Genomic DNA, 24062 nt, shown 5'->3' on the forward strand with positions numbered 1-24062 from the left:
GGAGAGGAGCCACAGCAAGAAGAGGAAGGGAAATACTGATGGCTGACTTTCCACAGCTGTGGCAGCTGCACCTGGGCCTGGAGCCTGGTTGAGTCTCACAGCTACAGTGAATTACTTACTCCTCTGTGAGGTGAGGGGCAAGAGAATGTCACCTAACACTAAAATAGCTGGAACATGTATTTATAAACCATTGCTGCAGCAAAAGAATCAATGCCTTTCAGTGGTGTGCTTCACCCAAGAGTACCACTGATGCAAGTGATAATTATGACCATGTTCTCACGTTTACTCAATGTAATCCAAAGGCTTGGATTATGTCGCTGTCATGTCATGTCTGGGTAAAGGTTTCATTAATCTCCTCCTCATCTCATTCCTCCACTACTCATCTCATTCTTCCACCTCTCATCTCATTCTTTCACTATTCATCTCATTCTCCACTTCTGAGGCTCATCTCATTCTTCCACTTCTCATCTCATTTCTCCACTACTCATCACATTCTTTCACTTCTCATCTCATTCTTCCACTACTCATCTCATTCTTCCACTACTCATCTCATTCTTCCATTTCTCATCTCATTCTTCCATTTCTCATCTCATTCTTCCACTACTCATCTCATTCTTCCAATACTCATTCTTCCACTATTCATTTCATTCTTCCACTATTCATTTCATTCTTCCACTATTCATCTCATTCTTCCACTAGTCATCTCATTCTTCCACTTTTCATCTCATTCTTCCACTACTCATCTCTTTCTTCTACTTCTCATCTCATTCTTCCACTACTCATTTCATTCTTCCACTACTCATCTCATTCTTCCATTTCTCATCTCATTCTTCCATTTCTCATCTCATTCTTCCATTTCTCATCTCATTCTTCCATTTCTCATCTCATTCTTCCACTTCTCATCTCATTTCTCCACTACTCATCACATTCTTTCACTTCTCATCTCATTCTTCCACTACTCATCTCATTCTTCCATTTCTCATCTCATTCTTCCATTTCTCATCTCATTCTTCCACTACTCATCTCATTCTTCCAATACTCATTCTTCCACTATTCATTTCATTCTTCCACTATTCATTTCATTCTTCCACTATTCATCTCATTCTTCCACTAGTCATCTCATTCTTCCACTTTTCATCTCATTCTTCCACTACTCATCTCATTCTTCTACTTCTCATCTCATTCTTCCACTACTCATTTCATTCTTCCACTACTCATCTCATTCTTCCATTTCTCATCTCATTCTTCCATTTCTCATCTCATTCTTCCATTTCTCATCTCATTCTTCCACTACTCATCTCATTCTTCCATTTCTCATCTCATTCTTCCACTTCTCATCTCATTTCTCCACTACTCATCACATTCTTTCACTTCTCATCTCATTCTTCCACTACTCATCTCATTCTTCCACTACTCATCTCATTCTTCCATTTCTCATCTCATTCTTCCATTTCTCATCTCATTCTTCCACTACTCATCTCATTCTTCCAATACTCATTCTTCCACTATTCATTTCATTCTTCCACTATTCATTTCATTCTTCCACTATTCATCTCATTCTTCCACTAGTCATCTCATTCTTCCACTTTTCATCTCATTCTTCCACTACTCATCTCATTCTTCTACTTCTCATCTCATTCTTCCACTACTCATTTCATTCTTCCACTACTCATCTCATTCTTCCATTTCTCATCTCATTCTTCCATTTCTCATCTCATTCTTCCATTTCTCATCTCATTCTTCCACTACTCATCTCATTCTTCCATTTCTCATCTCATTCTTCCATTTCTCATCTCATTCTTCCATTTCTCATCTCATTCTTCCATTTCTCATCTCATTCTTCCATTTCTCATCTCATTCTTCCACTACTCATCTCATTCTTCCATTTCTCATCTCATTCTTCCACTTCTCATCTCATTTCTCCACTACTCATCACATTCTTTCACTTCTCATCTCATTCTTCCACTACTCATCTCATTCTTCCACTACTCATCTCATTCTTCCATTTCTCATCTCATTCTTCCATTTCTCATCTCATTCTTCCACTACTCATCTCATTCTTCCAATACTCATTCTTCCACTATTCATTTCATTCTTCCACTATTCATTTCATTCTTCCACTATTCATCTCATTCTTCCACTAGTCATCTCATTCTTCCACTTTTCATCTCATTCTTCCACTACTCATCTCATTCTTCTACTTCTCATCTCATTCTTCCACTACTCATTTCATTCTTCCACTACTCATCTCATTCTTCCATTTCTCATCTCATTCTTCCATTTCTCATCTCATTCTTCCATTTCTCATCTCATTCTTCCACTACTCATCTCATTCTTCCATTTCTCATCTCATTCTTCCATTTCTCATCTCATTCTTCCATTTCTCATCTCATTCTTCCACTACTCATCTCATTCTTCCACTACTCATTTCATTCTTCCACTACTCATTTCATTCTTCCACTACTCATTTCATTCTTCCACTACTCATTTCATTCTTCCACTACTCATCTCATTCTTCCACTACTCATCTCATTCTTCCATTTCTCATCTCATTCTTCCACTACTCATCTCATTCTTCCAATACTCATCTCATTCTTCCAATACTCATTCTTCCACTATTCATTTCATTCTTCCACTATTCATTTCATTCTTCCACTATTCATCTCATTCTTCCACTAGTCATCTCGTTCTTCCACTTTTCATCTCATTCTTCCACTACTCATCTCATTCTTCTACTTCTCAGCTCTTTCTTCCACTACTCATTTCATTCTTCCACTATTTATTCTTCCACTGTTAATTTCATTCTTCCACTACTTATTTTATTCTTCCACTATTCATCTCATTCTTCCACTACTCATCTCATTTTTCCTTTACTCATCTCATTCTTCCATTTCTCATCTCATTCTGTATCTCATTCTCATCTCGTTCTGTATCGTCTCCATCAGTTCTTCTCCCCCGCACAGTTGCTAGCCATATACAGGGGCCTTGTCCACCCTCGTATGGAGTATGCATCTCATGTGTGGGGGGCTCGACTCTAACAGCTCTTCTGGACAGAATAGAGTCTACCAGCTGTACCATTAACCTTTTCAATATGATGACGCCTACGTAGGCGTCATGAAGCCCCAGTGGCATATACGATGACGCCTACGTAGGCGTCATATTTCTATTCTGTTTCTTCTTCTATTGAGTTGTCTCGTACTTTGTGTTGGGGATGGGGAGTGACGTCAGCACCCCTTGGTTTCCTCCTCTCTCCACGCACACAGCCAGGGGGTCCACATCCACCCGACATTATCGCTTCTCTGCCCCTTGCTACCATCCCGTCAAGCAGTTAGAAAAGTGCTCGAGCCCCATCGGAGCTATAGGAAATGACTACCTAGCTCCTTGAGTTGACCAAGGAGGCGTGTTGACACGGCAACTCGGCAAGGGTTAAAAATCATGATACAATCCTAAAGTCTTAAACAAAACTTTAAATCATTTATTTAAAAAAACTTTTGCAGATTCATTTTAGAACAAATACATTTTATTATAATTCCTGGATCATTTATCACTATATTAATGAGAGAAATGCAGAATTGACGCATAAAATATGCGAAGGGGTTCACGAGGATGTACCTATCTCGACCCCTTGCCAGATTCCAACAATTTCGCCCGTCAACACCTTTCCTTCTCTTACGGTGAGGGCCCCTCGAAGATTATGGTATGAGAAATTGGCTGAAGAGCTTCTATAGTCGAGGAGGCTGCCTTCTGGTACGGCCGTAAGGCTCTTTGTCTCATCAGCTCTCCTCCTCTTACTGATAGTCTTCTGCCTCTTAAATTCCATCGCCATGTTGCCTCTCTTTTTATCTTCTATCGATATTTTCACACTGACTGCTCTTCTGAACTTGCTAACTGCATGCCTCCCCCCCTCCCGCGGCCTCGCCTCACACGACTATCTGATCAGTCTCATCCCTATACTGTCCAAACCCCTTATGCAAGAGTTAACCAGCATCTTCACTCTTTCATCCCTCACGCTGGTAAACTCTGGAACAATCTTCCTTCATCTGTATTTCCTCCTGCCTTCGACTTGAACTCTTTCAAGAGGAAGGTATCTGGACACCTCTCCTCCCAAAATTGATTTCTCTATTTGGCTAATCCTATGTACTTTATTCAGGAGCAGTGAGAAGCGTTTTTTTTTTTTTTTTTTTTTTTCCTTTTTTTTCCTCATTGTTTTCTTTTTTTTTATGCCCTGAACGGTCTCCTCTGCTGTAAAAAAAAAAAAAACATTCTTCCACTACTTTTTTTCATTCTTCCACTGCTCATCTCATTCTTCCACTACTTACCTATTTCATTCATCCACCTATGATCTCATTCTTCCATTACTCATCTCATTTTTCCACTACTCATCTCATTCTTCCACATCTCATCTCATTCTTCCACTACTAAACTCATTCTTCCACTTCTCATCTCATTCTTCCACTTCTCATCTCATTCTTCCACTGCTCATCTCATTCTTCCACTTCTCATCTCATTCTTCCACTACTCATCTCATTCTTCCACTTCTCATCTCATTCTTCCACTTCTCATCTCATTCTTCCACTTCTCATCTCATTCTTCCACTTCTCATCTCATTCTTCCACTTCTCATCTCATTCTTCCACTTCTCATCTCATTCTTCCACTACTCATCTCATTCTTCCACTACTCATCTCATTCTTCCACTACTCATCTCATTCTTCCACTTCTAATCTCATTCTTCCACTTCTCATCTCATTCTTCCACTGCTCATCTCATTCTTCCACTTCTCATCTCATTCTTCCACTACTCATCTCATTCTTCCACTTCTCATCTCATTCTTCCACTACTCATCTCATTCTTCCACTTCTCATCTCATTCTTCCACTACTCATCTCATTCTTCCACTACCTATCTCATTCTTCCACTTCTCATCTCATTCTTCCACTTCTCATCTCATTCCTCCACTACTCATCTCATTCTTCCACTTCTCATCTCATTCTTCTACTACTCATCTCATTCTTCCACTTCTCATCTCATTCTTCCACTTCTCATCTCATTCTTCCACTACTCATCTCATTCTTCCACTTCTCATCTCATTCTTCCACTTCTCATCTCATTCTTCTACTACTCATCTCATTCTTCCACTTCTCATCTCATTCTTCCACTTCTCATCTCATTTTTTCACTACTCATCTCATTCTTCCACTACTCATCTCATTCTTCCACTTCTTATCTCATTCTTCCACTACTCATCTCATTCTTCCACTTCTCATCTCATTCTTCCACTACTCATCTCATTCTTCCACTACTCATCTCATTCTTCCACTTCTCATCTCATTCTTCCACTTCTCATCTCATTCTTCCACTTTTCATCTCATTCTTCCACTTTTCATCTCATTCTTCTACTACTCATCTCATTCTTCCACTTCTCATCTCATTCTTCCACTTCTCATCTCATTCTTCCACTACTCATCTCATTCTTCCACTTCTCATCTCATTCTTCCACTTCTCATCTCATTTTTCTACTACTCATCTCATTCTTCCACTTCTCATCTTATTCTTCCACTTCTCATCTCATTTTTTCACTACTCATCTCATTCTTCTACTACTCATCTCATTCTTCCACTATTCATCTCATTCTTCCACTTCTCATCTCATTCTTCCACTACTCATCTCATTCTTCCACTATTCATCTCATTCTTCCACTACTCATCATTTATTCCTTTTCTTCCTTCCTTCCTTCCTTTCCTTCTTCAGCTCCCTCGCCTCCTTCCCTCCCTGTCCTCCTTCCATAGGATCTGCACGGTCTGAAGATCTATGTAAATCTGCTAATGATGATGATGATAATAATATCACGTTAATATGGCAGGTGGTTTTTGTTTCCTTGACGTCACTTTGGGTCATTGGGGACGCATATGCCTTGTTGCTAGTCACTAATAATGGCTCAAGGACACACTACTACCCTCCATGTAATATATAATAGTAAGCCGAGGCCAAGTCCCTGTGTCCGAGTCCCCTCCTTTGTGAACAATCCTGCTTGTTAATTATACCTTCCAGTGAGTTACCTGTGTGCTTGTTAACTTATATTTGTCACCTGTTGCCTTTCTTTTCACTGGTTGATGGTTACTTTGTTTTCCCTGTCCCTCCCTCATTAGTAATTCCCTATAGTTAAGTTGTATTCCTGTCCCTTGCTAATGATATCTTGCAGTTTTAAGTCTTACCTAATTTTGTCTTTGCATCATTAACCCGGTAGCAGCGACGGGCCAAATTTGTGGCTTTACCGTGTAGCAGCGACTGGCCAAATTTGTGGCTTTACCGTGTAGCAGCGACGGGCCAAATTTGTGGCTTTACCGTGTAGCAGCGACTGGCCAAATTTGTGCCAAGATATAAACCCCCTAAAATAGATGATACATAATCTGATCACGAATGCTTTGATATATGTTATTAAATGGTTTGTGAGAGGGGTGATTTTTTTCTCATTTTTCTTGCTTGGAGGGACCATTAAGAAACATGATCCCTGCTGCTTCCAGGTTAAGTCATACTCAGTGTTCCATCTTTTGAAACTTTTCAGATTTTTTCTTTAAAGCAGAGTGTTTTTGGCATACAGGTCTTGTAGCATATTCCATAGATCTGTTGTCTGTCTGGAAAGATGGATTTTCTTATAGCCTTCTCAAACTAATGCTTCCTCTACATAGTTTGTCTATTTTTGATCTGTTGCTCTGTCTGGAAAGCTGGATTACCTCACGTCATTAGAATGCAATTGATACCTTTTCTTGGCCTTTGGAAAGAGTTGATGTGAGGGGAAGTGTTGAGGATGCCCGCCTACAGTCCTTGCTGAGCAGTTTCTGTGTCTTTCAGAGCGTGTGAAGCAATTTGCCAACCTGGTCCTGGCCCTCATGATGCTGTTCGCCAGGTACAATCACTGGATGGTGGGCGACAAGTTTGAGAGACTCGCCCCCTCACTGGTAATTATGCCCCGATGTCATTTTTCCTTCTCTCTGTTCAAGGGCAGGACCTAGTGTTTTTTTATGCCTTTTTTGTTTTATTGCCCTTGAACCCTAAAAGATAAAACTTCATAGTCTCCCCTAATCTAACTTAATCTCCCCTAACCTAACCTTGCCTAACCTCCCTTAACCTTACCTTACTTTACCTTACCTTACCTAACCTAACCTAACCTCCCTTAACCTAACCTAACCTCCCCTAACCTTATCTAACTTCCCCTAACCAAACCTTACCTAACCTCCCCTAACCTAACCTTAACTAACCTCGTCTAACCTAACCTCCCCAAACTTATCCTTACCTAACCTAACCACCCCTAACTTAACCTTACCTAACCTCCCCTAACTTAACCTTAACTGACCTAACCTCCCCTAATTTAACCTTACCTAACCTACCTTAACTTAACCTTACCTTACCTTACCAAACCTCCCCTAACTCAACCTAATCTCACCTCCCCTATCCTCCCCTCCCCTCCCCCCCAGGTGTTCTTCATGCTAACCTGACGGCTCATCGCTGAGTACCAAATCCACCGGAAGGAGAAGATGGACAAGGCGGTGGCAGTGGCCAAGAAGTCACCCGCCACAGCCGCCGAAGGGAAGGACGGAGGAACAGCCGCCAACTCCATCGCTGGCGGCTCCACGTCTACTCTCGTCTCCTCCTCCTCAGTTGCCTCCGCCTCCTCCTCCTTGCCCTCCTCCCCCTCGCCCTCCTCCTGCTCCTCTCAACATGGACGGTCGAAGAAGGATGTTTAGTGTGGAGGTGTTTGATTTGGGTATGTGGTTCAGTGTTTTTATTTAATTATTTATTTATTATTTTTTTTGTGTGTGTGTGTGTGTGCGTGTGTATTTGTTACCCTGCCCTCCCTCCCTCGCCCCAATATTTGTCTCTCTTGGTGTTTGTAGGCAATAAGATGACCTTTTCCACACACCTTTATTCTTTCCCTCTTTACGACTTTATTGTAAGTATATGTAACCTTAAACTAACGAAATATAAGTTACTTGAACCCTACTCTCGAGATGTTACTTCGATCTCTGTACGTATAGGCAAGATTACATCTCTTAAAGTAACGCTATATAAGTTACGTCAACCTTAACCTGCGAGATGTTTGTATAAGTAACCTCAATTCACTGGTATGTTTGTATAAGTAACCTCAATTCACTGGTATGTTTGTATAAGTAACCTCATTTCACTGGTATGTTTGTATAAGTAACATCAATTCATTTCATATGTCGTATGTTACTTTGATCTGTATGTAAAGGGAAGATTACATCATTTAAACTAGCAAAATATAAGTTATGCCAACCTTACCTTTGAGATGTTTGTATAAGTAACTTCAATTCAGTCGTATGTCGTATGTTCATTTGATCTCTGTATGTCAAGGAGAGATTACGTCATTTAAACTAATGGAATATAACTTGTCAACCTTACCTACGAAGTGCTTGTATAAGTAACTGCAATTTGTATGTCGTGTGTTAATTTGATCTCTGTACGTTGAGGCAAGATTACGGCAACCCGGCACTCACTGTTATGCTCATTTTTCGTCTTTATGTAGATGTAACATTACGATCCATGTTATACTGAAGTTACTGTGTCATCCCTAACATTACGTATATGTCACTTTGGTTACTAAGTCTTGTTAACATTACTAACCATTATATTTAAGTTACTGTGTCATCCCTAACATTACGTATATGTCACTTTGGTTACTAAGTCTTGTTAACATTACTAACCATTATATTTAAGTTACTGTGTCATCCCTAACATTACGTATATGTCGCTTTGGTTACTAAGTCTTGTTAACATTACGCATTCATTCACTTTGGTTACTAAGTCTTGTTAACATTACGCATTCATTCACTTTGGTTACTAAGTTTTGTTAACATTACGCATTCATATTCACTTTGGTTACTAAGTCTTGTTAACATTACGCATTCATTCACTGCGGTTACTAAGTCTTGTTAACATTACGTATCCATTTCATTTGTTACTATGCCATTTGTAACATTACGTATACATGTCACTTTGGTTACTAAGCTTTTTTAGCGTAATATATCCATTTAATTTAAGTTACTATGTCATTTAACATTACGTATACATATCGGTGTGGGTACCATGTATCTTGTAACATTACGATCCGTGCCACTTAATATACGTATATATTTTGTAACATTCTGATCCATGCCACTAAAATTAATATGCCATTTGTAACATGATGAATTCTGACACTTAAATTATTGTTAGTTCATCTGCAACATTACGATCCTCATCATACGTAAGTTACCATGTCCTCAGTAACATTACGTATCTATGTCACTGCTGAGTTACTGTATCTTTTTTTATACAATCATTCCACAATCTTTCTACAATCCCTGTCATGCTTAAGTCACTACGCTGTCTGTAACGCTCGGTCCTCGTCACTTACGTCACCATATCTTCCGTAACATTACAATCCCTATCACACTTGGGTTACTGTGTCATCTGTAGCAATGCGTACTCCTGTCCCTTCGGTTGCTAAATCTTTTGTAATGTTTATTTCTGTCACTATTAACTTGCTCTGCCCTTTGTAACACTGAGACCAGGTTATGTTAGTCATTTGTTTTGTCTTTTTCTGTATGTTGAGACAAGGTTATGGAAGCTAGTCATTTGTTACGTCTATTCTTCTTTAGTTCAAGACAAGGTTACGTTGACTAGCGTCCGTTACGTCACGCCTTTACATTGAGACAAGGTTACGTTAGTGTCATTTGTTTTATTCTTTTTTACATCGACACAAGGTTATGTCAGCCAGTCATTCATTACACATGTTTTTCTTTAGTTTGAGACAAGGTTATGTTAGCCAGTCATTCATTACACATGTTTTTCTTTAGTTTGAGACAAGGTTATGTTAGCCAGTCATTCATTACACATGTTTTTCTTTAGTTTGAGACAAGGTTATGTTAGCCAGTCATTCATTACATATTGTTTTTCTTTTGCACAACACTACATTCTTATGATATTGTATCACTATAAGAACACAATTAGTCTCAAAATAGTAATTATGAACGGGAAACAAAAAGGAAATGTGGCATAACAATTGTTTCCTTTTGTACAACACTACATTCTTATGATAGTGTATGACTAGGCTATAAGAACACAATTTGTCTGGCTAGTAATTCTGAACAGGAAACATAAATGTGGCATAACACGTGACCTACAGGATCGGCAGGAAGGTGTCTGTGTGGCTGGAGTGAGACCACGGGCGGGTGGGGGAGTCACTCTTGGACGAGACGCATTGCTTTCATCTTTGGATGATGAACACCGACATCTTGCCATCTTCGTTCTGCCACCACGTGGTGGATATAAACACCTAGAGGTGGAAGGAGGCGGAGAAGATAGTTGAGTAGGTGATGGACCAGAGCATATGTTTGAGGAGTAGTCAGCTGCTGCTGTGTCTGCTGGATAACATTCAGATCCACACTTTCTTGAAAAACATAATCTTCATCTTTATCACTATCATCTATTGTAGATTCACTGTCAGTATCACCCTCCTCTTCATTGAAATGAGGCTGAGTTTGCTCATCAGAGAGAGCGTCGAGTCGACATCTACGTGCCATAAGCATGCTCTGAACCAATAAAACTGCGCTAAAAGTCATCACTTGAGAAAAGATGCCTGACACTTCAATAAACGTAATTATAAACCACTAGAGGCATTTCATTCACGTGGAAAAAAAATAATAATAAAACGTCATATGACGTGGTTGACCAGAGGGAGTAACAACATTAACACGTCAGGTGACGTGGTTGACCACGAACGGGTTAATTAGGGCAAAGGGAAAGATATATAGATACATAGAATATTACTATGTAGTATATAGCAGTTGTAGCTTTTACACATGCTAATAATTTAACCATCACAGACAAAATAGTAACCATGCATTACTGCTTCATTGATTAAGAGCCATTTTCATACTTAACAACCCTACCTCATCCTGTTGAACAGTAAACCTATCTCTAACACAAACACTAGAATAATACATTCATTTAGGTTAGTAATACAGTTCTGTTTTTCAATCTACCTTTTTCAGTGCCTACCCTGCAAGCTTGGGAATGGGGTAACCTGGTTAGTTTAGGTTTGATTCTTTCAAATATTCAATCAAACAGTGTGTTAGTTTAGGTTTGATTCTTTCAAATATTCAATCAAACAGTATGTTAGTTTAGGTTTGATTCTTTCAAATATTCAATCAAACAGTATGTTAGTTTAGGTTTGATTCTTTCAAATATTCAATCAAACAGTATGTTAGTTTAGGTTTGATTCTTTCAAATATTCAATCAAACAGTATGTTAGTTTAGGTTTGATTCTTTCAAATATTCAATCAAACAGTATACTATGTTAGCTATAATTCAATCTGCCCCAAACATATTAATGTGGTACTAAACAACTGTTTGATTGCAGCCTGAAGCAGGAAGACAGAAGCTTAATGAAGAAGACTGGTGAGGGCCCCCGCCATCACTGAAGAACATGGTGCTGTCACCACTGTTATCTGTGGAGAGCTTCAGATTGCTACGTCCTTCGCTGCCTGCCATCACTGAAGAACATGGTGCTGTCACCACTGTTATCTGTGGAGAGCTTCACATGGCACCCTCCATCACTGCCCAACATCACTGAAGAACATGATGCTGTCACCACTGTTATCTCTGGAGAGCTTCACATGGCACCTCCATCACTGCCCAACATCACTGAAGAACATGATGCTGTCCATCACTGCCCAACATCACTGAAGAACATGGTGCTGTCACCACTGTTATCTGTGGAGAGCTTCACATGGCACCCTCCATCACTGCCTGCCATCACTGAAGAACATGGTGCTGTCACCACTGTTATCTGTGGAGAGCTTCACATGGCACCCTCCATCACTGCCGTCCATCACTGAAGAACATGATGCTGTCACCACTGTTATCTGTGGAGAGCTTCACATGGCACCCTCCATCACTGCCCAACATCACTGAAGAACATGATGCTGTCACCACTGTTATCTGTGGAGAGCTTCACATGGCACCCTCCATCACTGCCCAACATCACTGAAGAACATGATGCTGTCACCACTGTTATCTGTGGAGAGCTTCACATGGCACCCTCCATCACTGCCCAACATCACTGAAGAACATGGTGCTGTCACCACTGTTATCTGTGGAGAGCTTCACATGGCACCCTCCATCACTGCCCAACATCACTGAAGAACATGGTGCTGTCACCACTGTTATCTCTGGAGAGCTTCACATGGCACCCTCCATCACTGCCCAACATCACTGAAGAACATGGTGCTGTCACCACTGTTATCTCTGGAGAGCTTCACATGGCACCTTCCATCACTGCCCAACATCACTGAAGAACATGATGCTGTCACCACTGTTATCTCTGGAGACCTTCACATGGCACCCTCCATCACTGCCCAACATCACTGAAGAACATGATGCTGTCACCACTGTTATCTGTGGAGAGCTTCACATGGCACCCTCCATCACTGCCCACCATCACTGAAGAACATGATGCTGTCACCACTGTTATCTCTGGAGAGCTTCACATAGCACCCTCCATCACTGCCTGCCATCACTGAAGAACATGATGCTGTCACCACTGTTATCTCTGGAGAGCTTCACATGGCACCCTCCATCACTGAAGAACATGGTGCTGTCTGTCACCACTATTATCTCTGGAGAGCTTCACATGGGCGAGGGTGTTTTTGACACACTCCTTAGAAGGTGAGCACCAAGTCTCCCCAGGTACCCGTTTACCGACCATCCTGAAAGAAAGGATGAACAGCTGGGTGGGTTGCATGCTGACTGCCTGGGCCGGGATTTGGACCAAGGCCTGCAGATTTGTAGTCAGGGATGCTAACCTCTGCTTTTCCATCAAACTGGTGTTCAGGTTATTATTAACATAATTTGTATTAGCATTTAGTGTTATTTATAATATTTCCATTGATACAAGTTAATGTTTACATAATCAGTGTTGGTTTCAAGAAATGGGCACATGAAAAGGCTGTGTAAATTTTAATGAAAAAATATATAAGTAATATCTTAGTTATTTTGATTTCCTGAATTCTATACAACATAAGATTTTAATTATATTCTACAATAAAAGCTGTGTTCATTTCTGGGGCTGTGATGCATGAACGCCTCTCCGGAGTACAAAGGGATCCCCACGGGTCTTCAATGTACAGGTCTGCCTCCTGGCGGCCACCTCTCTCCTCTCTCCCAGTGAGTCGCTCTGTGAAGGTGTCTAAAGGCTGCCATCGTTGCACTCTGCAATAAAGATGGTGTTCAAACCTTGTGTCACCCACTCACCGCCATTACTAGTCCACTGCAGGACAAAGGCCTGTCCAGCATTCTCAGCCTCTACACGTCTGATGTTGATGTCTATAGTATTCCATCCTGCATGATCTTTACCTGGTCTTCTGTCTGGCCAAATTCATAATGTGCTGTGGATATAAATAATATTACTAAGTGAAAACACACACACACACACACACACAAATATTGAAATCATTTACATATGTATGACTACCTGACATTAGGGGGGAACTGCCCCCATCATCCTACCCTCCAAGATTGCTATTTTATTTTTTTGTGTGTGCTAAAGTTGGTTAAGATTAATGTAATTAATGTGCTCTGCAAACCAGTTTTCTAAACTGTTTTCACAAGTCTTTTCCTAACTTTCAGTTGTCTTGGAATGGATATAAAGTTTCCAAGTAAAATTTCATCTAGAAGTATGGGAGGACGGCTGCCTGCGGCTCTGCAGACACTGAGCCCATCACATTCTCACTCTTGTTAAACACATCAAACCCTATCAGATAAACAGTAAAACCTAAAATAAAGCAATGCATGTTGATGTAGCAACTCTTACTAGTGAGGGAAGTTATTGGGAAAAAAATAAAATAAAAGGCACACTATTGTTCTTAACAGATACCATAAACTGCCAAGTGTTAGGTGTACACATTATATAAGAGAGAGAGAGAGAGAGAGAGAGAGAGAGAAAGAAAGCAAAAATGTTCCTGAAAGCCAAAATTCATTATGTCGCTGTCTCCTAAAAGCGTGGGTTTGCTGTAACAAATAGGAATTTGATCATAAATTCAGCCGTCGTAAAGCACGGGGACACACGCACACACACACACATATATACACACACACACACACACACACACACACACACATACAGTTACCTATCTCAATATGCACTACCATTTTTTTCTATTCCTAATTTGAGGGAAAAAATAAATATCTTTGACACCAGGAAATCCAGCACATATTATAAGGCTTTAAGGAAACTATGAGGAACATAACAAGGAGAATTATGACATGGAGGGGCAGTGGCTGAGTGGTTCACCGCGTTCAGGAGGTCCCAGGTTCGCGCCCCACCCACCACCACAAGGTGGGATATTTCAGTCAGCGCCGAGTGGCCACAGACTACCCCCATGCTGCCCTCAAGACCTCCTGCCAACCCAGACTCTGGAGTCTCGCTCTGAATGGGATCACAGGTGAGCTCCGGGGCACAGCAAGCAAGACGGCACCACTATAAACACTTGCCTGCACCATGATGGGCTGGGACCGACCATCAGGACCCATCAAGAAAGCCTACCGGCATAGCTGGGCGTTATCGCGATAAGTTATCGCGATACTTTATCGCTGATAACAAAATCGGATTATCGACCATCCGCTACTTACTTAACCCGGTAGCAGCGGGGATCATGTTTCTTAATGGTCACTCTAAGTGAGAAAAATGAGAAAAAATCATCACTCACGCAAACCATTTCATTATGTATATCAAAGCATTTGTGATCAGTTTATGTATCATCTATTTTGGGGGGGGGTTATATCATGGCACAAATTTGGCCCGTCACTGCTATACGGTAAAGCCACAGATTTAGCCTGTCGCTGCTACACGGTAAAGCCACAAATTTGGCCCGTCACTGCTACACAGTTATATATATATCGGTATCTTCGTTACTTTTGTAACCAAACTAGCGATAATCGCTACTTTTTTTTTCCGCCTCTCAGAAAAAAACGTCGTCTCCCTACTGCGCATGCGTGGCCCGGTGTTGTATGAAAAAACTTCGGGGTATGAAATATCTTCGGTGATGAGATTTCATACTTAGATCATGAAAATTAAAACACTAGGGTGTTTTTTCATGCTATTCAAAAATCAATATAACATAGAGAAAAATCATTTAACTTTGCCCACAAAATTATTATTCACTGCCTCAAATTTGATATTCCATATTTGTTTGTGACCATGCCATGATACTGAAGGCACCCGGTGTTGTGTTATTTGGTGTCCCATTGTCAAAAGCTGGCGCTTTTGTTTACAAACACTGGTCTCTCGTGAACTGCGCATGCTCAGACCATTAAGTGTAGACCTGTACAGTCTCACAATGTTTTTTTAACACATTAAGAGTTGCTGGAAAGCTGAATCAAACATACAGTACCACCATCCTCGCTGTTTCAAGAATGACGTACACTCTGTACATATAAATACAACTCGTACACAGTGTCGTTCTAGAAACAGCGAGGATGGTGGTAGTGGTACTATATGTCTGATTCAGCCTTCCAGCAACTCTTAATTACGGTTTAAAAGCTTTGTGAGACTGTACAGGTCTACGCTTGCTGGTCTGAGCATGCACCATTCACGAGAGACCAGTGTTTGTAAATAATTTTTGACAGTGGAGACGCCAAATAACACAACACCGGTTCAGGCATTTCTAGTATTACCGTCCATATGTACGTGTCAACGTGTGGTTTTAAGGCTTTGTAAGTTTCCTAAAATACAGATAATGAAAATTTTAATTCATCAATGTTGTTCTATCTGAAATATCAATATAGTATCATTTTCGCCTATCAGACTTATCGCTAGCTAGTATCGGAATTGTGGATTTATATCGGGTATCGGTTATCGGTTATCGCCTATATTTGTGTCTCTAGTTAACGCATATTGGTTATTGCCGTTAAGGTTTTTCATTATCAGTTATCGGTTATCGGGAATAAGGTTTTGTGTTATCGTGCCCAGCTATGCCTACCGGTACCATAGACTAGAAAATAATAATAAAGAAATAAATCGGTCAACACACACACACTCACCTCAGCAAGTTCCCCTTGCAGCTGGGTTGGGGGAGGCGTGGGTGTGTTCCCAGCACCAGCGGCCGCCCGGTAGGCTGAGGGGAGCTGCATCATCATGAGGGATGGCTGCTGCCTGAGACCTTCATGGGACAGCTGGGAACAAAACCTGCCAAGAGAAGATCAGTTAGCAGACAGCCACCATTCATCTGCCTGTTAGTAATGTGGGTAACACACACACACACACACACACGAGGGGGAAAAAAGGGAGAAGGGAAGAAAGGTTTAACCTATTAAATCTCAAGGGTCTTTTCTTTTAGTATTTTTTGGTAGTTTCCATTAAATTACATTCATCTGGTTAAAGAAAGATGCAACATAATGGTCTTAGCTTTTATTTTCCTTTAATAAGCTTGAAATCAGCTGTCCTCAAAAGAGGACACTGGGACAATATCATATCAACTGGGAAAATAAGGAAAGAAAACTATTACTATGTAATATTCTTTTTCATATTGATGCTGAATGTGATTGTTCGGTGATCGCTAGAACTAAAAATTGGACCAACATTTACTTCGTTAACTAGATCAGCTGTCGTTGAAAAGATAAGGTCAAGTTTATTATTTTCCCGAGTCGGTTCTTGAATGTATTGATGCAAATCACTTTCTAGTAAATTTGTGTACAGGTCGAGCCCTGTATGACAGTTCAACGGTTCACCCCATCTTTTCACTGGCAAGTTAAAGTCCCCAACAATTACTGCCTCGCAACTGCTACTTGTTTCTCATAATAATTCACTTAATGCGTGGTCGATATCAAGAGTCTGCCTTGGCGGTCTGTAGATAAGTCCAATTACTATCTTACAAGATTTATTTTTAATTTCAATGAAGACTGTGTCTACATTGGTTATAATATCTGTTTTCACGGATACTGGATGGAGAGAGTTGTGGATATAAAAGATAACGCCTCCACCCTGTCTGTTCTCTCTTTCATGACTAAAGATGGTATAACCCGGTAATCTATATTCCGCAATGAAATCTCTATTTGAAGTGTCTATCCAAGATTCTGTGACTCCGATGATGTGGTGATGATTTGTAGCTGCGAGGACTTCTAAGTCTTCAAATTTGTTACGTAGACTACGAGCGTTTACACAGCAAGCTTTAACGTGATTCGAGTCTGGGGTTTTTTGGGTTGAGTGCTCCCTTACGGTGGAGCTGCTGGTGTTCTCGCCTCCGCGTTTTTTGGCTTTCGAAGAGCCACTTGGTCACAGAGCAGCCTCCCGAAACGGGCTGCTCCAACAGGGTTTAAGTGGATGCCATCAGCAAAGAACAAATCTGAATCGTAGTAAAAACTGTTCCACAAGTTAGCGAACTGGACGTTTTCTTGTGAGCAAAGGGACTGAAGTCTGTTGTTTGTGCTGAAGGCCTTACTGTAAAAGCTAGATTCGGCACTGACCCTCGGGAGGATTCCTGAGATTATGATGTTACTGGCATCCATTTTACGTTTATACTGCTTGATCATGCGGCGGTATTTCTCAAGCAGTTCCTCAGAACGGGTTGTCTATACGTCATTTGTCCCCGCGTGAATGACAAAGAGGGTGTTTCGGTCGGCATTTCTCGTGACATAATCACACGCTGCGGTGATGTCGTCCAGTTTGGCACCTGGATAGCAGTAAAGTTTTCTGCAGCCATTTGATGAACGACCACAGAACTCAACCAGCTGGCCATGCACCATGGAGTCCCCAACTAGGCGAGTCTCAAACTCATCCTCCATGGTGTCTGCCAGCACCTGGAACCTATTGAAGGTAGTGGGGTCAGGTTCAACACGCTGTCTTTGTGCGTCCTTGCTCTTCTTCCAGGCGTCCCTCCTCTGCTTGATCTTTTAGACACCCGTCCCATGGCTGACAGCAGGCAAAAGGCAGGATACAGTGGGTAAACAACGTGTGGTGTAGCAGTATCAAGTGTCGGCGAGTGCAAGGCAGGCGGCATCTGTCCCCTTTCAGCTACACAGGCACTGACTTCATTGTGTACAGTGCCCAGCCATCAGCCCACGCTCTCACACTCACCCAGGGTTGCCAGACTTCCCTAGAAATCAATAGATGTATGCTAACTTTGCTGGGTTTCTTATATAAACTTTTTAGTATGACTTTCTACAAATAACAAAACATGTCGAGTGGGTATGGAGGGTGAAACCACTTATAACTATTTTTTTGTCGGCCTGCTACCCGGACGCTCGCCTTAATGCAAACAGATGCCATGTTATGGAAATGGGGAAAAGTAAAAAAAGACAGAGGAAAACACACAGGATGGGAGAAGAAAACTTAAAGGTGGTACATGAAGAAAAAGACTTAGGAGTAACGATGCAAGACACACTATCCCCAGAAAAGCTTATAAACAAGTTATTTGGAGAAACCTACAGGATGATGCAAAATACAAGGGTATCATTCCATTATATGGACAAGGAAATGATGAAGAAAATTATAACAACGCTGAAAAGACCAAAACTTGAATACCTATGCTGCTGTTGTGTGGTCGCCTCACAAAAAGAAGGATATCAGAAAGTTGGAAAGAATACAGAGAATTGCTACTAAAATGGTCCCAGAACTCTCGAATATGACGTATGAAGACAGATTGAGGGAGATGGACTTGACGACACTGGAACAAAGAAGGGAGAGAGGAGATCTGATCACGCTGTATAAGTTGGTAAATAAGTTTGAATAGGTGGATAGAGATGATCTCTTCTCTATTGTGAGAATGCAGGGGGCTGAGAGGACATGGAAAGAAACTTAATAAAGGAACCTGTTTAAGTGACTTGAAAAAGTATAGTTTTCCACATAGAAGTATTAACACCTGGAACAGCTTGCGGGAAGAAGTGGTGGAGGCGAGCAGTGTCCAGCAAATGAAGGAAAGGCTGGATGAATGTAGATATGGAGACGGGACTATTAGAGCTTAGCTTGGGCCCTGTACACTAGAAATAGGTAAATACAAACGAAAATAAAAACACCAAACCACAAACCCCAATCAAACACCTCCACACTAAGCATCCTTCTTCGACCGTCCATGTTGAGAGGAGGAGGAGGAGGAGGCGGAGGCAACTGGGGAGGAGGAGGAGGGCGAGGAGGAGAGGGCGGAGGCAACTGAGGAGGAGGAGACGAGAGTAGACGTGGAGCCACCAGCGATGGAGTTGGCGGCTGTTCCTCCGTCCTTCCCTTCGGCGGCTGTGGAGGGTGACTTCTTGGCCGCTGCCGCCGCCTTGTCCATCTTCTACTTCCGGTGGATTTGGTACTCAGCGATGAGCCGGCAGGTTAGCATGAAGAACACCTGGGGGGGAGGGGAGGGGAGGTTACAGGGGTTAGGTTAAGGTAGGCTAGGGTAGAGGAGGATAGGTTAATTTAGGAGAGGTTAGGTGAGGTTAAGGGAGGTTATAAAAGGTTAAGGGAGGTCAGGTAAGGTTACGTTAGGGGAGGTCATGTAGTTTTCTCTTTTAGAGTTCAAGGGCAATAAAACAAAAAAAGGCATAAAAAACACTAGGTCCTGCACCTGAACAGAGAGAAGGAAAAATGACATCGGGGCATAATTACCAGTGAGGGGGTGAGTCTCTCAAACTTGTCGCCCACCATCCAGTGATTGTACCTGGCGAACAGCATCATGAGGGCCAGGACCAGGTTGGCAAACTGCTTCACACGCTCTGAAAGACACAGAAACTGCTCAGCAAGGACTGTAGGCGGGCATCCTCAACACTTCCCCTCACATCAACTCTTTCCAAAGGCCAAGAAAAGGTATCAATTGCATTCTAATGACGTGAGGTAATCCAGCTTTCCAGACAGAGCAACAGATCAAAAATAGACAAACTATGTAGAGGAAACATTAGTTTGAGAAGGCTATAAGAAAATCCAGCTTTCCAGACAGACAACAGATCAAAAATAGACAAACTATGTAGAGGAAGCATTAGTTTGAGAAGGCTATAAGAAAATCCAGCTTTCCAGACAGACAACAGATCAAAAATAGACAAACTATGTAGACATCTTTTCCCAAAATTCAAAATGGCGCACCTTCACCCTGCCTCGGAGTCTCCGCCTGGGGGGACCACTATACTATGATCAATAGTTTTAAGCCTGTAAAGAATAACCATTGTATAAAATGGAAATAAAGTTTCTGATTCTGATTCCTCTCCCTTCCATTCCCTTATCTTTTTCTCCCTTCCCTTCCCTTCCCTTCCTTTATCTTTTTCTCCCTTCCCTTCCCTTCCCTTCCTTTATCTTTCTCTCCCTTCCCTTCCCTTTCATTCCATTCCCTTCCGCTCCTTTATCTTTCTCTCCCTTCCCTTCCCTTTCATTCCATTCCCTTCCTTGACCTTCCATTCCCTTCTCCTCTCTTCCCTTTCCTTTCCTCTCTCTTCCCTTCCCTTTCTTTCTAGTCTAATAATCAAAAATAGATTAGATAAATTCATGGACAGCGATATTAGGTGGGGTTAGATACACGGGAGCTTAGGTTCAAAGGAGCTTCCTTGTACAGGCCTACCGGCCTCTTGCAGACTCCTACGTTCTTATGTTCTTCCCTTCCCTTCTCTTCCATTCCCTTCCTTGACCTTCCCTTCCCTTCCCTTCTCTTCCCTTCCTTAACCTTCCCTTCTCTTCCCTTCCCTTCCTTGACCTTCCCTTCCTTAACCTTCCCTTCTCTTCCCTTCCATTTCTCAACCTTCTCTTCCTTTCCTCTCCCTTCCTTTCTCTTCCCTTCCTTAACCTTCCCTTCTCTTCCCTTCCCTTTCTCAACCTTCTCTTCCTTCCCTTCTCTTCCCTTCCTTAACCTTCCCTTCTCTTCCCTTCCCTTTCTCAACCTTCTCTTCCTTTCCTCTCCCTTCCCTTCTGTTCCCTTCCCTCACTCACCTCATCACTGGTTGGTCAAGTTATACACAAGCTCGGAGGAGTGGAAGATGCACTGGTGAGGAGGCTGGAAGACCACGAGGGGCGGCGCCAGGCTCACCATTAGACTGGGGAGGTACACGTGGGTTGCTCTGCGGAGAAAGTGCGCACCAGGTTACCTATTCAATTTGTTTTTCCAGAAGAGAGAGAGAGAGAGAGAGAGAGAGAACTATCACTACAAGCTACAGAAACCCAGAGACAGAGACAGACAGAGACCAAATGAGAAGTAGACATAAAACAGCCATTATCAAGACACCTCTCCACCACAAATTGACCTCTCTCTTGGCCACTCTTTACTTTCGTCTATTATGGCAGCGGTGAGTAGCGGGCCTTTTTTTCCTATGCACTTTTTGTTGCCCTTGAGCCGTCTCCTTTGTTGTAAAAATAAATAAATAAATAAAAGCTACAGAAATCCAGAGAGCCAGACACACAGAGAAAATGAGACAGCAAAAGGAAGAAGAAGAAATGAAAAGGGAAAACTAAGACAAGGAGAGGAAGAGAGAAATGAAAAAGGAAAAGAATGAAAGGAAAACGGTGAAAAAATAAGACATAAGAACAGAAAGAGAACAAAAAATGAGAACGGAGGAAAATGAAACAGGGATAAGTAGAGAAAGAGAAGGAAAGCAATACTACCAAAGAGACAGACACAGAGAAAATGAGAAGTAGATAAAACAACCATTAGCACTAAAAGCTACAGAAATCCAGAGAGAGACAGACACAAACAGAGACAGACAAAGACAGACACAGAGACACAAACAGAGACAGACACAGAGAAAATGAGAAGTAGATAAAACAACCATTAGCACTAAAAGCTACAGAAATCCAGAGAGAGACAGAGACAGACAAAGACACAGACAGACACAGAGACACAGACAGACACAGAGACACAGACAGACACAGAAAAACAGAGACAGACAAAGACATAGACAGACACAGAGAAAATAAAAACAGAAAAAAACAACCATCACGAAAAGCTACAGAAATCCAGAGAGAGACAGAGACAGACAAAGACACAGAGAGACAGACAGAGAAAATGAGAAGCAAATAAAACATCCAGAGAGACAGAGACACACAGGGAGAGAAAATGAGAGAAAAACAGAGACAGACAAAGACAAAGAGAGACCCAGACAGAGAGAGAGAAAATGAGAAGCAAATAAAACATCCAGAGACACAGACATAGACAGACCCATCAATTAAAAGCCACAACCAGAGATAGAGACAGAGAGACATGCGAACAAAGAAAAAACAGGGTCGCCAACTCACCAATCAGCTCCAGGGACGAGGAGTTCAGTAGACCGTACTCAAGCCTCATAATGATGTCACCGTCCGGGTCCTGCTTGTCCTTCTGCAAACACCACCAACAGCGAGGTAAAAAGTCGCTGAGTCAAATCCTGCCACATCACACCACACCCAGCCGCACCACACCACACCATACCCAGCCACACCACACACCACACCACACCATACCCAGCCGCACCACACACCACACCAAACCCAGCTGCACCACACACCACACCCAGCCACACGACACACCACACCACACCATACCCAGCCGCACCACACACCAAACCCAGCCGCACCACACACCACACCACACCACACCATACCCAGCCCCACCACACCACACCACACCCAGCCGCACCACACACCACACCCAGCCTCACCACACACCACACCATACCACACCCAGCCCCACCACACACCACACCATACCCAGCCACACCACACACCACACCATACCCAGCCACACCACACACCATACCCAGTCACACCACACACCATACCCAGCCACACCATACACCATACCCAGCCACACCACACCACACCCAGCCACACCACATTACTCTCCCTTTTCCTTCCTTGGGATTTCCTTCCCTTCCCGTTCTTGGGCTAGCCTTCCCTTCCCTACTGCAGCCTTCCCTTCCTCTCCCTCCCATCCCCTTCCCTACCTTGGTCACTATAACTACTGTAGGCAGACACACTTCAGAAGTGGATCTTCATGTGCCTGGCAATGTCTCTCTTTGTCTTAAAGAGCTTTCCACAAACATCACACTTGAACTCTCTAAGGCCATAGTGCCTGAAGACATGTCGATTGAGTTCCTGCTTCACACTGAACCTCTTCCCGCACTCTTCACACTCATGACTTTTTACACCAGTGTGTGTAAGGGTGTGTGTATCAAGATGACTCTTCCGGATGAATTTTTTCCCACATTCCTTACATTCATAGTTCTTCACACCAGTGTGTGTAAGGGTGTGTATCAAGGTTACCCTTCAGGGTGAATAGTTTCCCACATTCCTTACATTCATAGTTCTTCACACCAGTGTGTGTAAGGGTGTGTCTATCAAGGTTACCCTTCAGGATGAATTTTTTCCCACATTCCTTACATTCATAGTTCTTCACACCAGTGTGTGTAAGGGTGTGTCTATCAAGGGTACCCTTCCGGTTGAATTTTTTTCCACATTCCTTACATTCATAGTTCTTCACACCAGTGTGTGTAAGGGTGTGTGTATCAAGGTGACTCTTCTGGATGAACTGTTTCCCACATTCCTTACATTCATAGTTCTTCACACCAGTGTGTGTAAGGGTGTGTGTATCAAGGGTACTCTTCTGGATGAATTGTTTCCCACATTCCTTACATTCATAGTTCTTCACACCAGTGTGTGTAAGGGTGTGTATCAAGGTGACTCTTCTGGATGAATTGTTTCCCACATTCCTTACATTCATAGTTCTTCACACCAGTGTGTGTAAGGGTGTGTCTATCAAGGGTACTCTTCTGGATGAATTGTTTCCCACATTCCTTACATTCATAGTTCTTCACACCAGTGTGTGTAAGGGTGTGATATCTGAGGCCATGCCTTGTGGTTAATTCTTTTCCACACTCCAGACACACAAACTTCCTCTCTCCTTTGTTGCTGGAGTTGCCAGCAGCCAGTTGCTTCATCTGGTGACCACTGACCCTCCTGCCTCCTGCAGCAGTCTGCTCCTGCTTGTCCTGGCCACTCATGCTGCTGTCCAGCCCTGCAGATGAGGCGGCCCCAACCTTTGCGGAAGCTGAGTGTGTTGTTGTTGTCCTCGT

At 42.3% G+C, this 24062-nt stretch overlaps 1 protein-coding gene across 1 annotated transcript in view; it reads right to left on the reverse strand.

Annotated features, from left to right (window-relative positions):
* LOC126984355 (uncharacterized) overlaps positions 1–22396 on the reverse strand; it is a 227601-nt gene extending 205205 nt beyond the window's left edge. The window contains exons 1-2 of the mRNA XM_050837967.1: positions 22249–22396; positions 20950–21077 (exon numbers count right to left, since the gene is read on the reverse strand). The gene's annotated coding sequence lies outside the window, so the exon portion shown is untranslated. The remainder of the gene's footprint in view (positions 1–20949; positions 21078–22248) is intronic.
* Positions 22397–24062: the final 1666 nt, after the last annotated feature.

Source organism: Eriocheir sinensis, chromosome 57 (assembly GCF_024679095.1).
Source record: "Eriocheir sinensis breed Jianghai 21 chromosome 57, ASM2467909v1, whole genome shotgun sequence".
NCBI classification, from domain to species: Eukaryota; Metazoa; Arthropoda; class Malacostraca; order Decapoda; family Varunidae; genus Eriocheir; species Eriocheir sinensis.